The sequence below is a fragment of the Melanerpes formicivorus genome, unplaced genomic scaffold (genome assembly GCF_026170545.1).
Source record: "Melanerpes formicivorus ecotype bairdi unplaced genomic scaffold, bMelFor1.0.p_v2 SCAF_20, whole genome shotgun sequence".
NCBI classification, from domain to species: domain Eukaryota; kingdom Metazoa; phylum Chordata; class Aves; order Piciformes; family Picidae; genus Melanerpes; species Melanerpes formicivorus.
In genome coordinates, this window is record NW_027142372.1 from 1486411 (window position 1) to 1503513 (window position 17103).

General features: G+C 41.3%; 1 long non-coding RNA gene across 1 annotated transcript in view; it reads left to right on the forward strand.

Moving 5' to 3' along the window:
• The first annotated feature begins 12217 nt into the window (after nt 1-12217).
• The window catches only part of LOC137447208 (uncharacterized), a 200174-nt gene continuing 195288 nt past the window's right edge, over nt 12218-17103 (forward strand). The window contains exon 1 of the long non-coding RNA XR_010988824.1: nt 12218-12305. This is a non-coding gene — a long non-coding RNA (uncharacterized lncRNA). The remainder of the gene's footprint in view (nt 12306-17103) is intronic.

Here is a 17103-nt window from a genome sequence, read left to right on the forward strand (position 1 = left end):
TAAATAGCTAATAATGTACAATTGTAATTTATACTAATGCTTTTGATATTTTATCTTTATCTCAGAGCCCTTACCTCTCGGCGAAGCATCCTATCAATGTGGACATGGTGCTGAGGGTGGGGCAAGACAAGAAAGGGATCAGGGATACCTCATTATAAATGTGAGGCTGGTGCGTGAACCGTGTCTGTGGCAATCAAACAGCTAATTGTTATGATTTTGCTGATAGTGTCTTAGCTGTAATATCCTGCACTGTGTCAATTTTTCAGCCCTTAATGTAACACATTTGCGTATCGAACCATCGCAGAGACTATCCTATCAGCTGTACTTGAGCATGTGAATCAAAAATGTATTGTTCCCTCTGCCCTTCAGCATATCAGATCAAAAAGCAAAGCTAAGAGATAATTTTTATTTCAATCTTTTTTTTTTTGGGGGGGGGGGGGGGGGGGGCGGGGGGGTACAAAGGGGAGGGACTTGGAGAAGTAATCATATAGACACTTTCCTTAAAGATAAACCCCTTGCTCATGCGTGCGTTAAAATTCAGCTTGCAAGGCACCTAGTGCGGCTGAAGCCTAGATAAAAGAATTGAATTTATGAAGAATAAAAAAAAAGAGAGAAAGAGAGAAGCTGGTGTTTAAAGTGTCCTGTGAAAGAAAGAAGGCATTTGGCCTTAGGCATGTGCATCCACAAGAGACAGCTTCAACTCTTATAAAGTGGGGAGTTTTGTGTGAGCACAGATGCATTTTGTTTTCCTATGAGGAAAAGATGATTAAATTATCAGAAACAAAGATAAAAAACCCAGGGCTTCCTGGATATTCTTCTTTCACCTCCCTTGTGCCTCACTTATTCCTAATGCTTAGCAAAGGTGCTGACTCTTATCTCGCCAAGCTTTAGTTTAAATGTCCAACACTGCTTATTAATGAAAGTAATAGGCTTTTGTTTATTACGTGTAATAATGGTGAATGTGACTATTTAATATAAATCTGACATTTAGATTCCACTTAGTTCTGAGATTCGGTTGATATAAACGAATAACTCTGTACCCTAGAGTAAAAACTCCCTCAGTCTGCATTTTAAAGCATTGAAGTTTTCAAAGTAATCAGTTTTTTTCAGAGGAACCAAATTGTGAAGACATCTGTTATGTTATTAATTTCACATAAATCTTAAGCTCCTCAAGGCCTGAAATGAGGCTTCATTCAAGCCGAATTAATGAAACATGATTGTAAGTCCCTTGCATGGAAATGCTGTCATACAGTATTGAGTTGCTTATAATCACTGAGTAATCTTGCAGGCTGCCAAGGGAGAGCTACTTTAAATCCCTCCATAAAACAATATCTGAAAATATCAGAACACTAACTATATCCTGGAAGATTAATAGCAGATGAAAATTTCTCTGAAATGAATCATTCTTTCTCGGTAAAGGATACAAACATTTCCAGTAACTGCAGATTGTATAATATAAAGCACAATCTACAATCCAGATGCGAGTTTCATTTAAGCTCTGAGATTCATTCTAAGTACAAAGTTGCTTAAGTACGCAAGAATTCTATATAACAGAGAAAATGTTTGGAATTATATAGGTTTCTAATTCAATATGGCCCAAAGCCTGAAGGACTTAGTTAAAACTCCCACTGACCTTTTTCACCTAAGGAAGGACTGGGGGATTTGATGCTACATGTAAATATTGCACCAAGCAAATGATAACTAATCATAATTGAGTAAGAAGTAGCATACTAATTCTGAATTCTGTCTGTGAACAGTATTTGAGTTTTGGTCTTTTAACTGAGCAAATGAAACTTGCTATTCCCTTATAAAAAAAAAAATAATTAATAGGACAGTTTCATACAGCTGATGTTTTTTAATGCTAAGACAGGAACTTTTGAGAGGCTGAACTGCCTTAATCAGCCTTCAAAATACTACATTGGTCTTCAGCTGAACTGGGAAATAAAAATCTGCATATGATGTTTATTGCACAAATCATCTGAGTCCTGCTAGCTTTGATAGATATATTTTTTTTCCCCCTCTCATTTCTCTTAAAAACCGAATACAAAATCAGATGATTAAATACAGAGGCAATACTTTTAATGCAGTGGCATATTATGCAAGATTAGGGTACAGGATACTTGATAATTGCTCGTCAGTTAGAAACCGTCGTGACGGTGGCATCATATAATGTTAACTTCAGGTGCAGCTGTATGAACCTGCATTATGCAGATAATCCTCCTGGATTTTCATCCCAAAGAGTTTTACACTTTCGCCTTCAGCACCTCTGTTCTGTCAAAATTTAAAGGTGCATTCATTTAATGTTTTTGCTGAACACAATCAGTGCTTAATTAATAATAAATAAATAATTAAAACAGTTGTATGTATGCTCCTGGACAGCAGCTGTTGGTATCGAAAAATACTTTGATGTTTTATACAAGGGAAGTGAGAATAGTTCTAGGAGCTATAGCTGCTGAAGACTTTTTCATCTACTTTGATGGAAAGAATAAGGTTTGTACAGCAGTTGTGATCATATTCCAACATTTAGAGTTTCCTTTAGGTCTATAGTGTGATGCAAATTGCACACACGTAGACAACACAAATTTTGAAGTGTTACTATAGGGTCATTAGAGCAAAAGCTATCCTATCATTATACTGTAGAATGTTGGCATTGCTAGGGTGGCAGAAAGTAAAGCAGATCATCAGAGTTCATCTTGGTGGTAATTTTTAGCTAAAATTCTGTGTAATTCACAGAATACACTATCTGCACTAATATCTGACTGCCCTACTTGAAACATTGACAAAGTCAGTATGAAATGGGAAAAAAAAAAAGGCAGCTAGGTCTGCATTTCACCCATTAGTTAGATTCAATATCACTTCAAAGATGTTCTAAATCTACATTTGAGTACCATATGTTGACACTGTGTTTTGGACACTGGAGATTACTTCAAGTACTGCAACCATGACTTGTACTCTTCTTCTGTAATCCTTGTCCTCTGGGGCCTTACTGAATTCAGAGAGAAGCAAATGAAGCAGGTTTTGGTTTTTTATTGTTTGTTTCTGGTTTGGGGGCTTTTACTGTCTGTTTTGGGTGCTGCTTTCTTGTTCACCTCAGCAAATCCATGTCAAAATAAACAGAGACCTTATCTAGAGAGTGCCACACTTTGAAGTGCAGAGATGCAAATCCAAACATTGCATCACAGTCAGATACAGAAATTAGTAGCATCCTGCACGTCCTTTGAAGTTCAAGGCTGTGCTTCCATGGAGTGATTTCCATACAGGAATCAGATGGAAGCTGTTCAGACTCAGATAGCAATAATGATTTACTTGCAGTAAATCTTACAGGTTTTGGCCACACTTAGTGTATGATTTACTAAATGCTTTTTGGTCAGATGTTACTTGTTAAGATACTACTCTCTTCCCCCAACAATTTTTTAATTAAAGGCTAGAGATCTAATGTGCTTATTTTTCTCTGCACACATGTAAGAAATCAAACAACTATTATACACCAGATTATTTGCTTCTCGTATCTTTTAAAAATGCTGTGATTTACCAACTTCCATCAAAGATAGAACTACTTGACTGCAGCAGCTGTTTAATCACAGTGGAAAAGACTTTAAAATAACAACTTCAGTGGTGGTCTGTTCTGAACAGCAAAGAGAATAAAGTAGGCTGGAGGTAGAAGCAGCATGTTGGTAACAGCAAAATTATCGGAAGCGCTACATTCTAATGTTTAGTTGTTTTTTAAGTAAATACTGTCTCCTGTCCGTGGCCCTGCAAGCAATATCCTGTGGTCAGAACTCCTTTTCTCCTCTCTGTCCCTGCTCAGCCTCATGGTTCCTCAGTGTTGACTGTTTTTCAGGATACATTTGCATGGTGCAAGGGAAAGGTTCAGTTTCCTCTGTCTTACAACAAAAATTCTTAAAGTCTGGTCCAAAACTTGATTCCACTGGCTTTGCATCAGACCCAACAGACCAGATTTTTCTTTGGCTATATCTATTGGTCTTCAACACCCATAGCTGAGGCCAGTTTTTAATAGGTGCTCAGTGCTTAAGAGTTCACAGTGATGGCTGGAAAGTACTGAAGGTCTTTCAGAGACCACTTGGAGCATCTGAACTTGAATTCTGGTATTCTACTTCTTGAGCCACTTTCTTCACTGTCAGTTTGGCTGGAAAGATAGAATCCCTTAGGTGAAACTTCTCTGTGGAGATTCTCATTGCTCCCAGTTTTGGGTCTTTGAGTGTAGGAAGCTAGTGAACCACATTTGTTATGTAATGGGAGAAAAAAAATCAAGAGGAATGTGTGGTCTAGGTTAAGATAGTATTCATGTTTGTGCATCCAAATATCTTGACTTACTTCTTTATTCAGGATCTCCTATGAGCTTCTACTACTGTAGATCAAAAGGTAATAATTCTTTTTTTACAATTATCAGACCCATCATTTTCCTTTCCCCGCTGTCATGATTCTCTGTCCTCAAAACTGCTAGAAGTGGCTACTGACTTCTTTGGACTTACACTGATCTCACAGGGGGACTAATGGGGCTCTATGTAGTATAATTACAATTTGAACAATAGGTTATTAGCTTGACCAAGATGGGAACTTGTCTTTCAGTTCTGATAATATCATTTGGAACTTTACAATATAGCTTCAAAACAGTAATGCATACATGGGCGTGGATGAGAAGCATTTATACAGCCATGTATTATATCTGAATCCTGAAAGGTGGAGGAAGGAATTAAAATCAAACTGCTTTGAAGAGAACAAGCCATGAACTAGGTCTATTTTTTTGTTACCACTGGAGGAAAAAAAAAATAGAAGCAAGATGGGGAAAATGAGATTATTTCACATGGTTCTTGTTGTTATGCAGATTGCCTCTCATATCCATACGTTCTGCACATCTGGCTCCCTTGTGGGTTTGCTCTTTGAGCTGGGAGGAAGAATGCACAGTGAGATTAAGGGCAAAATAAGGTGGAAGGACAGAAATGGAGAAATAGTTGTGGAGTGAGGACTAGCTGAACTAAGGGGGATTTTTCTCAAAAGCCTTCAGATCTGTCTTCCCATAAACCTTCCCATCTTACTACACTGAAAGTTGAACTCTCTTGAATAGTAGCATGAGTAGTCAGGCTGCTGGTGATCTGTGAGCATACTTCATGGGCTGAGCAGCTTTGCTTGCACTTGCTTCTATGCCCTGGTTTTTCTGGGGCTGTTGCTGTGCCTTCCTTTTCTCTTGGATCATAAGTTCCTATGGGAAAGGGCTCTGCTCTATGTGTTTATATTGCTCTTTGCCCTGTGTTTGCCTTGGCTGCTTTGATAAAGTGAAAAATACCACTGTGCTTGTTTTTTTGGTCGCAATATAAAGGCAGAACCTGAGACTTCCCTGCAGTTTCCCAATTGATAACTGGTTTGCCATCTCATGGTTGTCGATGCTTTGCTGTCGTCTGAGTGGATGGTTCTTGAAAAGTGACCTGGGGAGTATGGGGCTATCACTGCAGGGCAGCCTGGTGCCTCCTACAGGGAGGTGCTGCAGTGTGGTCTTGGTTGATCCAAGGAGAATATGGAACGTACAGTGCTGGAGTACACGGAAAGATGATGTTAGAAGTAAGGCTCTGAAAATCATAATGCACCATTCATTCTTTCAATCTCAGACCGTGAGGAGACATCAGTGTGGTGAACAGTGAGAAAGATGCTCCTTAAAGCACTTATACCTTTTACACAAATACACGTGTGAAGAGGAAAGCCCAGAAGTAATTGTCCTCATATCTGCATCCCATGTGGATGACCAAGGCCCCTTTGAGTCAGGATGCTTCCATACTGAAATACTTCTCCTAATTTATTCTATATTCTGTAGAGTACAGAAAATGCTCAGAAATCTTCAGTGCTCCCTGCTGTGAGGGTGTGAAGTTGCAGAAGGCCTGCCTGGCTTCAGTCTCTGTGTTGAGGCTTGATAGATTAATCTCAGTCCCTAGAAGAGAGATGAGTGTTTTGGTCTGCAAAATGTTTATTAGGGGACTTATTTTTTCATAAGTGCTGCTCTGCATTATAGTTTGGAAAAAATTCCTCCTCAGAGGAACTTTCTGGATCAGATTCCTTTTGCTGGAACAATCTTCCCTTTACAGTTCAGATGAGCTGTTCATAGCTGCACAAGGAAGGCTGAGATGGCTAACATTTTTTAGCAGACTAAGCCGTATCTTTTATCTGTTGTTATGATTCCAGCTCCCCGTGCACTACATGACTGAGACAATGTACCAAATAGGTCACATGTGTAAACTAAATCCTTCTAAGATGTTAGCACCACTGTCTCTCTCTCCACAACCTGTTCTCAACTCCTCTGAAGAAAACTACAATTTAATAATATTTTAAGTTAAGTTTTTGAGGGTTTGCCACTCCCTTCCTCCTTACAAGCTGAACATATAAGCTTTACTGAACACTTTCAGACATTGAAACATAGGGCTGTCTTTTAAATGCTTACAGTGGATAAAGACAAGGAAATCCAATGACTTGTGACAGCCACATAATCAGTGTCTGATAGCTGATCCTTGCTGTGTCTGTGGTTAGATATCCAGCTCTCCCAGTGCTTCCCTGCAGGCTCTCCTGCCCGGTGCAGGCTGCACACTTTGGATGGTGTGCTGCAAGCTGAAAGGGACCTGGGAGGAGATCTATGTTATGGACCTGAGCATTTGAAGGTAGCCACGACACTTGTTCTTCTTACTGAACAGGAGAGAATTGCATTCTTGCAAGCTGGTCCCCTCCTTTTGTTCCACTGTGTGGTTTCAAGGTGAACCTGTTAATTCAATATGACCCTTTTAAGAAGTCCAAACATTACATGCTACAAGAGGGAAACAAAGCACTTAGTGGTATGAATCATGTTTTAAGAAGGAGCAGAGGTGATGTTTGTGTTGCCCTGAACAGTTCCATTTTCAGTGGAATGATTCTGCCATAGAGAAGGTTTTGGACTTGTAATGAGGAATTGCTTTTAAATTTCACTGATTTGGGGGACTTTTTTGGCTGGCCTAAGAGTCTTATGACTCAGTTTACATGGTCAGATTATTTGAACTACTTTGTTAGTTTAATCTTAAAACATTGCAGTTGAATGTTTTTCCCTTTCTATGATGTAAAGTGTCTGCTCCTGAAGATTTGCCATCAGAGCTCATGTGCTTTTGCTCCCTTGGTCTAAAGCATCTGCTGACAGTGTCCTGGAAGAGGACATAAAGATGTGCTGTCCTGGGTTGTACGCTCTGTCTCCTAAGGGCTGTTTAATTTGATCTTTACATACTGAACTTGCAGTCTTGTGACTCTTACAGGAGAGGACTGGAGTGCCAGGTAGTTAGAGTTTGGGGTCTGATTTGGGCCTGGGATTACTGAAGTTGCTCAGAGGTGTGTTTTAATTCCCCTGGCTGTCGAAGGAAAAAGACCATGATTTTCTATTTCATGATCCTAGCACACAATGGTCCATCTTCTCTTCATAGTAGCTTTGTTCATATAAGCTGGGTGTTACCACTGTAAAAATGTATCTTGTTGCAATGGGTTTTCTGTTGGGTAAATAAGCGCTCCCAAATCCAGCCCAAAGCAGCCCCATGTGTATTGAGAGGGTCAGGGATCTTGATGTCTTAATGTGCTCTGCTTATGAATTTCATCTGTGTCCTGCAGAACACCGTTGTTACTCAAGAATACATTTCATGGGTATCTGTATTAGACACAGAGCTCAACAGGTGGTTAAAAATCTTGGAGGATGGAAATATGGCACCTCTCTACAGGAAAGTGTTCACTTTTCAAATGTACAGTGCTTAAGAACTGCACATTTAAACACGTTTTCTCCAGTTGTTGAATTCTTGCTAGGGAAAATTACTAGGAAACTTCTGAAAGGTTACTGTGAAACTGTTGAAATGCCATTTCAAAAACACTTGGCATCCTGAAGTTGTTTGTGTAGTTTTATGCTCAGGAATGTTTTGGAGACTCTGGTGATCTGATTGGTATTGTGACAATCATTGAACACCTTCTGTTCAGTGCTGGCTCTTCTGCATGAGGAGTCCTTTAACACTGGTGCTGGTGGCAGTGGGGGAAACCATAGGATGGGCAAACAGAAAGAAATAACTAGGAGTGACAGAAAGGAAAACATTTTCCTGGATTTATTTGTGGAGAGATGGAGCACATATGAAGAATAATTAATTTTAAAAAAGCCAAGGTAGATCTGTAAATGCTATCCCATGTTATGAAGAGCTTGCTGACTTATGTAAATTAGTAACATGATTTGAAGGGATATATAAGTGCTCTTCAAGTGAAGCTGGTGATACTCTGGTTGGTTGTGGGCTTTCTCCCTGCATTGTCTGCAACCTCAGCCCTACACATTGACTGGTAGTCATAACGTGGCTTAGGCCATTGGGATATCTTTGTGCTGTATATTGAACAAATTGGTATTAGGTTTCCTGCTCACACTTTCCTTCACTCTCCACAATTTCAGCTGCTACAAAAACATTTTAATATTTACAAATAAGGAAAACTGCAGACAATCTATGAAGAGTGATCACATACTTGAAAAGGGTCAAGATACTGTTGCAGAGAGGCAGGAAGAGAAACTTTTATAATTCATGAGTAGTGAAAGCTTTTTTCACTTCTGGGATAAATATTCCAACCCGTTAGGTATACTTTATATGTAACATTTACATCTTGCTGAGTGATTAGTTTAAACAGCTATTTTTATCCTGAATTTCAGCCCACAACTCTCTAATGTTAATTAGTATTAGGAAGGAAGTATGTTTTCTTCACATGCCATAGCAAATGTGCTTTATATAATGATTACAGAACTTGTTTGATCTTTTGTTTTTACTGAACACAGTCTACAGCACTGACGGCAAACTGTTTGGTTTTAGTTTTCTTGTGCCCTGGGCTGTTTTCCACTGTGTGAAATTGCTGAACCTTTTTTTTTTTTTAGGTGTTTTTTTTTTTTTCCACAATCACTGAAACTGTTAGAGTAAGATAGAATTTCACTGTAAAGGTTCTTTAAATTGCTGTCTTTCAGCGAACAGTTCAAATCACCACTGCCTCTCCCCAGTTTATGCAAGTTTGAGGGCAAGGTTAAAACTGATAATGTAAGAAGCTTGGATGGAGGAGCTCAAAGGTTAGTCACCAGCAGTTCAGGTATTGCACAGAGGATGCAAAGAATGCATTGGGGTAGGAAAGCAATAATACACAGTAGTCACTGCCAAATATTTCAAAACAATTGTTTAAAACATCCTCAAATTTGACAATGAGGAGAGCTTCTACTGTTGTCCCCACTCTGTATTACTGACTAAATAATACAAAGACAGTTTTAGCTGATACAAATACACACACAGAAATAAAGATATAATTACAGAATTCTCTGATCTATTTTCCTGCACTGCTGCAGACAGAGGAGAGCCATTGATTCAAATCCTCTAGATCTGGTATGGGGAAAAGTATTAATCGCAATATAAATTTTTAACTTCCTTTGGTACTTTTATGCTTAAGATCCAACACTTTGCCTAAATATTACATGTCTCCAGTTTTCTGATTTTCCTCCCCAAATTTCTTATGACTGCAAGAAAAAAGCATAGGAAAAAAACACTCATCATGCTAGACTTTGTCATAAAAATCAGCCTGAGGTTTCTCTCAATTAATTTAGAATAGTGCATTATTACAGTTGGTTTTAGTTTTACAGTGAACCTATTCTTCAAAGATGCTGACAACTATTAGTTTTGTGTTTCTTAGAACAAGAAAAAGTGGCATACTTCTTTGTAAATAGTTACATCCCTGGATCAAAGCACTGACCCAGTGATAGCTGGTCAGTGTGGAGAAATGAGGGGGTTAAGGACCATCTGTGAAGTCTTAGGGTCTGGGCTACCTCGCAGCTCAGGTCTACATCAATGGACAGAGTTGATCTCTGTCCATTGCCTGTGCATGTATTGTGCTTTGTCAGTGGCTACAGATGCAAATTCTAGTTGGCAATTACCAGATCTTTGATGTTTGTTCATTAATTAAATGTAGCTCTGGTATCCAGCATTTCTACTTGTAACATACTGAGGCCTAATTACAACTGTGCCGCCTCTGTGTCCACAGATGTGTGTGTGGATCTGCACTTGTTCAGTGCCAAGATTTCCAAAAGAAAATGAAATAATTGTTTAGGGCAGAGAAGGAAAGCAAAATAAACTCCACAACAAAGACACCAAGGAAAGAGAAAGGCAAGAGTCAACAGAAAATAGAGAAGGAGATGAATCTGGCTCTCTGAGGAGTGGGTGTCCCCCTATCTGACAGGTGTTGGGTCAGTGTTTGCTGTTTCCAGAATCAGGCATGTTCTTTTGAAAGAATTCAAGAAACTTGTTTTGCCTCAGATGTGTTTGTGTCATGATCTGAGGTGAAGCATTATCAGGTGGGACTGGTCAAAATATGGATTTATTGCCCCCTCTGACACCAAACGCAAGGCTTTGCAAGGCTCCCTACCTCGTGATTGTTCATGGTCCTCTGTTGCCTTCAATACACAAGTGCATGTAGGGGATGCCTCAGTGGGGTGAGGTTCATTATTGCACCCTGTCATCCAGTTTTTGTTTCAGTCGCTTTCTTCTAATGGTTTGTGAAAGGGAGGTATTTGGGGAGAGAGGAAAGCGAGTGGGTTGCCCCAGCATAATGGGGGCTGTTGGTGCAGGTGAGTGACAGTAGTGGGAAGCACTGAACCAAAGGCCCTCTCAGCGGCTGAGCACCAAGTCATCAATAATGCAGAATGAATTCTTGCTTCCCTCAGAGCTGAGAAAATAATACCCAGCTGGAATTGAGCGAGTGGTAGGGGACACAGCACCCTTGAGACTGTGGATCTGGAAATCCTGACAGGGAGAGCTTTGGGGAATTGAATTTCTCCCTGCTGTGTGCCTGATTTCTGCTCCTGCTCACTAGAAAATTGAGAAGTCAATTGGTCTTTTATTGTTAGGGTTGAAATGACCTTTTTTTTCCCTTTCCAATTAATTTTTTATTGAATTTTGAGAAAGGTAGATTTACAACTGCTACTGCAAAGGAGGATAGGGAAATAAATATGAAATATTCAGGCAGGGTGGCGGGGAGGGCCGAGCCAGGCCACAGCTTGGCGCCTGAGGCAGAGGGCAAAGCCTGCATTTTCTGAGGTGTTTTCTGAGGCGTTCCCCTCCTGCCGAGCCTCAGGAGCTCACCGGGAGCTCACCGGTGCCGGGTGCACCCTGCAGGGGCTGTGGGAATGTTCCTTTCCGTGCTGGTGAAGGAAAACACCCAGCCCTGTGTGAACATGACACAGTTACAGCCTCGGCCTCGCAGGCTGTTTTCCACATCTCTGTACACATTTACTGTACTTCTGTGCCTTCACCACTGGCCTGCTGTAAAAGTGCAGCTCTGTCAGTGTATGCTCAAAACTGACTGCTTTAAGGTGATTAATCTGTTGTTTTGAAAAATTAGGCATTATGAGCATGTGACATTTTGCATTTAGTCTGAGAAATTCAGGGGAGTGTGGCCCCATACACACATATATATATCTATATATACATTAGAAGGGCAATAGCTTTTGGACTCAGGCTGATCATCAAATCCAGTCCTTTTCACCAGATAGGAAGCTGAGGTTTTATTCTCATAAATGCCCTTATCTTGCATATAACAATTCAGTTGTTCCATAAACATAGTTTGGGTTGGGCTTGCTGGGTAAAAATTTGTTTTTTCCATTTGGGAGTGAAGGCCCAGGCTGATGGCAAGAAGGGGGCCCTGCTAGAGGCATTTTTGGCTCCCTTCCCTTGTCTGCAGCCATTTTACCTGGAGATAGTATAAAAGAAAAGGGCACCTCTGACACTCATACCCAACAGTTTTTGTGTGAATAATGATTTGTGACGCTAGAGTCATTGCTCCAGCTCTCAGGAAAAAACCCCAAACAAACAGCAGTTCCGTGAATAATTATGGGGAAACTGAATAAAATGCTGACACTGAGGACCCAGTTGATAAATTTAAATTTTTATGAATGTAGTTTCAGAACAAGTATCTAACAATTTTTTATCAATGCCCAGTGATGGTTACCCTCTACCTGTAGTTGTTTCCTACAGCAGGAGAATCTTATCCTGATACTGCTCAGAAAAAAAAAAAAGCAGTTTGGGTCACCTTGCATGGAAAATCATTGAATCTAATAATAAGCATTTCAGCTGATTTTAATAAATGTAATCCTGACTGTTATGAGCTGTGCCATCTGCAACATTATGCAAGATCTCTCTTTCATACAGGAGATGTGACATTCTATGTGGAAGTGTCAGTGACGTGACTGCATCTGATAGCCCTGTGCTGCAGTGTGGTGGCAACGTTCTTCTGCAATAGTAAGGCTTTTATTTTCAAGATACAAATTAGTTCTCCTTGGCCTACAACCCCTTATGTCATAGGTACTGATACCATTATTTAATTTTCATTTTATTCTGTTTTTGAAATGGCCACAAGTGAAATGATAATGTTGCCTAGCTAAAGCCTTTACATTATAAGAAGTTCCAGATACTTCTGAGATGATCTTTTGATACAGCAGTTTGGCATGGATGAAAGTCTGGCATCTACTGTAACAAACTGGAATTGGAAAATATTTCTTGATTACCACATATCTCTGTATCAAAGCAAAGATGACTGATTATTTACCAAAAATTGGAGGCATATGTCAGAGCAGGTTACAGTCTCCTAGAAGTCTGTAGTATTAAAAAAAGAAATTGGATTCACCTTTGGTAGATTACTTGTTTTGGCAGGCTGTGATTAGAAAATGATTATTCCATCCTTAAGGTTTAACTGTGTCCCTGAAACAATGTGGGCAGCTTAGCAAGAAATGGTGGTTCATGTTGGTGTAGGTAGGTTTTTGCACATCTCCTTTGCACTCAAGGACATTTTGCTAGTTTGTGTCCTTGCTGTTTCATGCATCACATTTGGCTATCTGGGAAGAAAGGGGAGGCTGAAGATTACATGGCCTCCAGCATTTTGTTTATGAGATCATCCTTCTAGCGATCAATGTCCATGTGGGGTGGAAGCAGATTTTTCCCCCTGAGATGAGAATCAAGAAAAGATGCCAGATGCACAATCTTCCCTTCCCAACATTCTGCTGCTTCTGATGCCAGGAGATTGGAAGGCTCATGTTTTCTGGACAGCAGCCTCGTAAGACATTCAATTATTTTAGAACTGTGCTAAGATACTCACAAAATTGAGTGAAAATAATTTGTCTGCTCAAGAAATACTAAACCTACTTTGGGATATTTTGTGAAGCTCCAGTCTTGCTGCTACTGTTACTTGGGTCAGAATTACTGTTCAGAAGACAAATGGCAAGAGTAAGTCCTGCAGCAGAGGTTGTCAAAGATTCGTACTTGTGTGGTATTGACAGTACTGGGGCTTGATGGGCTTCTAGGGAAATCTGCATCAAGTCATAGCAAAGCTCATTCCCCACCTCCCCCCGGGTTGTTTCCAATGAGCTTTGTCGTGTCATACCAGGAGCTGCCTACTCAATGGCTTGAGGAAAGCATTGCTGGCTTTTCTGCAGTGTTCTGTTTTCTTCCTCTTTAGATGACATGTCACTGTTTTCTCTGTTATAACTGGGGAGGAGCAATAGCAATGCCCTGCGTTCTCTCTCTTTGTCACCCAGTTATGGATAGTAGCTCTTCAGCACTATGGCAATGTCATGAGCAGGCTGGTAAGACCTCCTTTCAGTGTGCTGCATTGCAAAGGCAGGGCAGTACCCCTGCTACCATCTTGTGTTTTGGTTCAGACATGACAGTGTAACAGAAGGTTGCTGTGCCCCTGCATGCTCCATGGAGAATTGTATGTTGTTCATCTGTGGCCACTTCCCCTAGCCTCAAATGCAAAGTGCTTTAGACAGAGAAATGCGTGTTTTGATCTTTTATAAATGGAAAAAAGACATATCAAGCTAAACCACTAAATGTCCATGTGCTGAAAGTGATTTCACTATAAATAGAAAGAAGCCCCTGTGGAATTCATTGCACAATATTGGATTCTTTTGTTCACTTTGTTAAAAAGGGAGCCTTGCCTTATAGCTCCTTTCCTTCTGAGCAGACTTTAACTGTATGTGAAATACCCCATCTGAGATGTAGAATTTATCTTAGTCTATCAGCTGTACTGCTATGTACTGGTTGTTGCTTTGTGATCCACTTGTGGAAATTGTATGATGTGTTATCATACATAAGGAGGATACAAATATCTGTGTAGAATTCCCCCATACAGCCATGAAACTCATACTGTTACAGGTCCTCTGTTTGATCCAAAAAAACATAGCTGTAATAAAAGGAAAAGAAACTTTATTCAGGTCCTCTATTATGCTTGTTCAGCTCCAAAACAGAAGTCTCTGTATCACTGATAGGCTGCATTATTCAGATATTATTGAGGGGATATTTATTTTTATTTGAAAAGAAAATACTAAAAATAAGAAAATAAAAGAAAAATAACCCCTCTTCTGGAGCTATGGAGAATTTATGGGTATATAAATGAAAAGACCAGCTAAACTTTACAATGACAGAGATTTTATTTAACAAGCAGGGTGGCTTTAATGTTTTCATGCCGCTATGTGGTATTTGGAGCTATGCATACGTGAAAGCAGAGATTAGAGCTGTAGTAGCTTGTTGAGGAAGGCAGTTGGCTATCAGAAGCTAATGCTTAAAACTGGGCCCTGTGTTAAGACTGTATTTTTGGTGTTTTACTTTCTGTAATGCAGTAATCAAGGCACCCTTCATCAGGGTGAAGCCTGGGAAACAGCATGCAGAGTAGGCTTCCCAGTGAAACAGTCTATCTGAAATTTACCCGTGTAATTGGTGTAACATGTTTATGTTGCCAGAGGACCTAGGTTAGGCACCTGTAGGCTTAATCTTGAAATTAAATTAAAATGGCAGAATGAACTTGTTCTTGGGCTGAGATGACCAATACTTGGGTCTGAAGTGTATGTGCAGATCTGCTCAGCCAGTTACTCTTGCTCATAGTGTGTGGTATGCTGGGTTTGTGTGAGCTCATAACAGGGTAAGGAACTGTTTTTCCAGCATATGTGACCTTTGCAAGTCCCTTACACTGGGGAAGAGAGAAAGTGCTTCCAGAAGAGGTGGTGCATCAGTGACAGGAATTACAAACACTTCTAGAAGGGATTCACGTTCAGATCCTTGCTCTGGGTAAGTCACAGCAAAGATTGGACTTGAGTTTCTCAATTCAGGTTGAGTGACCAGCAGAAATGGAGCCTCTGTCTCTGCAGAAAATTTGCTCTGGAGATAACTGGTCTTTGCCAAGGTTTAATCAAAAACAATCGTTACTTTGAGGAGAACCCATTAATAAGATAAATTATTTGTTAAGAATGTTGGTCCAGTACTTTACAAGCAACAGTAATCAATTTATGAAGAACCTCAGGACTCTCCCCTGGATAAGCTAAGCAAAACTGTCATCCTCAGGCTGCAGGTGTACAAGACCTGACCTCTGCCATCAGGCTTGATACTCTTTTATGTGTTTGGGCAAGCATAGTGTGTTCAAGGAGTTTTTGTGAGGAGTGGGTGTTGCGAAAATGAGGCATAAGGGCATAACTGGGCTTGTTACCACCTGCACAGTATTTAATGAGAAGTCAGAATACAGAATTAACCAGGTTAGAAAAGACCTTCGAGATGATCGAGTCCAACCTATCACCCAACACCATCTAATCAACTAAACCATGGCACCAAGCGCCCCATCCAGTCTCTTCTTAAACACCTCCAGTGATGGTGACTCCACCACATCCCTGGGCAGCACATTGCAATGACCAATGACTCTTTCTATGAAGAACTTCTTCCTAACATCCAGCCTAAACCTCCCCTGGCACAGCTTGAGACTGCGTCCTCTTGTTCTGGTGCTGGCTGCCTGAGAGAAGAGACCAACCCCTACCTGGCTACAGTCTCCCTTCAGGTAGTTGCAGATTGCAATAAGGTCTCCTCTGAGCCACCTCTTCTCCAGGCTAAGCAACCCCAGCTTCCTCAGCCTCTCCTCACAGGGCTTGTGGTCCAAACCCCTCCCAAGCTTTGTTGCACTTCTCTGGACACATTCCAGCATCTCAACATCTTTCCTAAACTGAGAGGCCCAGAACTGGACACAGGACTCAAGGCGTGGCCTAACCAGTGCTGAATACAGGGGCAGAATGACCTCCCTGCTCCTGCTGGCCACACTGTTCCTGATACAGGCTAGGATGCCATTGGCCTTCTTGGCCACCTAGGCACCCTGCTGGCTCATGTACAGCCTACCAGTATCCCCAGGTCCCTTTCTGCCTGGCCACTCACCAGCCACTCTGACCCCAACCTGTAGCACTGCCTGGGGTTGTTGTGGCCAATATGTAGAACCTGGCACTTAGATGTGTTAAATCTCATGCTGCTGGACTCTGCCCATCTGTCCAGCCTGTCAAGGTCCCTCTGCAGAGCTCTCCTACCCTACCTAACAGATCAACACCTGCCCCCAGCTTGGTGTCGTCTGCAAATTTACTGATGATGGACACAATCCCCTCATCCAGATCATCAGTAAAGATATTGAACAGGATGGGGCCCAGCACTCATCTCTGGGGGACACCACTAGTGACTGGCTGCCAGCTGGATGTGGCACCATTCACTACCACTCTCTGTGCTCGGCCCTCCACCCAGTTCCTAACCCAGCACAGAGTGCACCTGTCCAAGTCACGGACTGACAGCTTGGCCAGGAGTTTGCTATGGTGGATGCTGTCAAAAGCCTTGCTGAAGTCCAGGTAGACTACATCCACAGCCTTCCCCACATCCACCAGGCGGGTCACCTGATCATAGAAGGAGATCATCAGGTTGGTGAGGCAGGACCTGCCCTTCCTAAATCCATGCTGGCTGGGCCTGATCCCTTGGCCATCCTTTAAGTGCTGTGTGATTGCACTCAAGATGACCTGTTCCATAATCTTGGCTGGCACTGAGGTCAGGCTGACAGGCCTGTAATTCCCTGGTTCCTCGTTCTGGACCTTCTTGTGGATGGGCATTGCGTTGGCCAGCTTCCAGTTATCGGGGTCCGCTATAGTGAGCCAGGACTGTTGAAAACTGATGGAGAGTGGCTTGGCCAGCTCATCTGCCAGCTCTCTCAGCACCCTAGGATGGATCCCATCCAGTCCTGTGGACTTGTGGG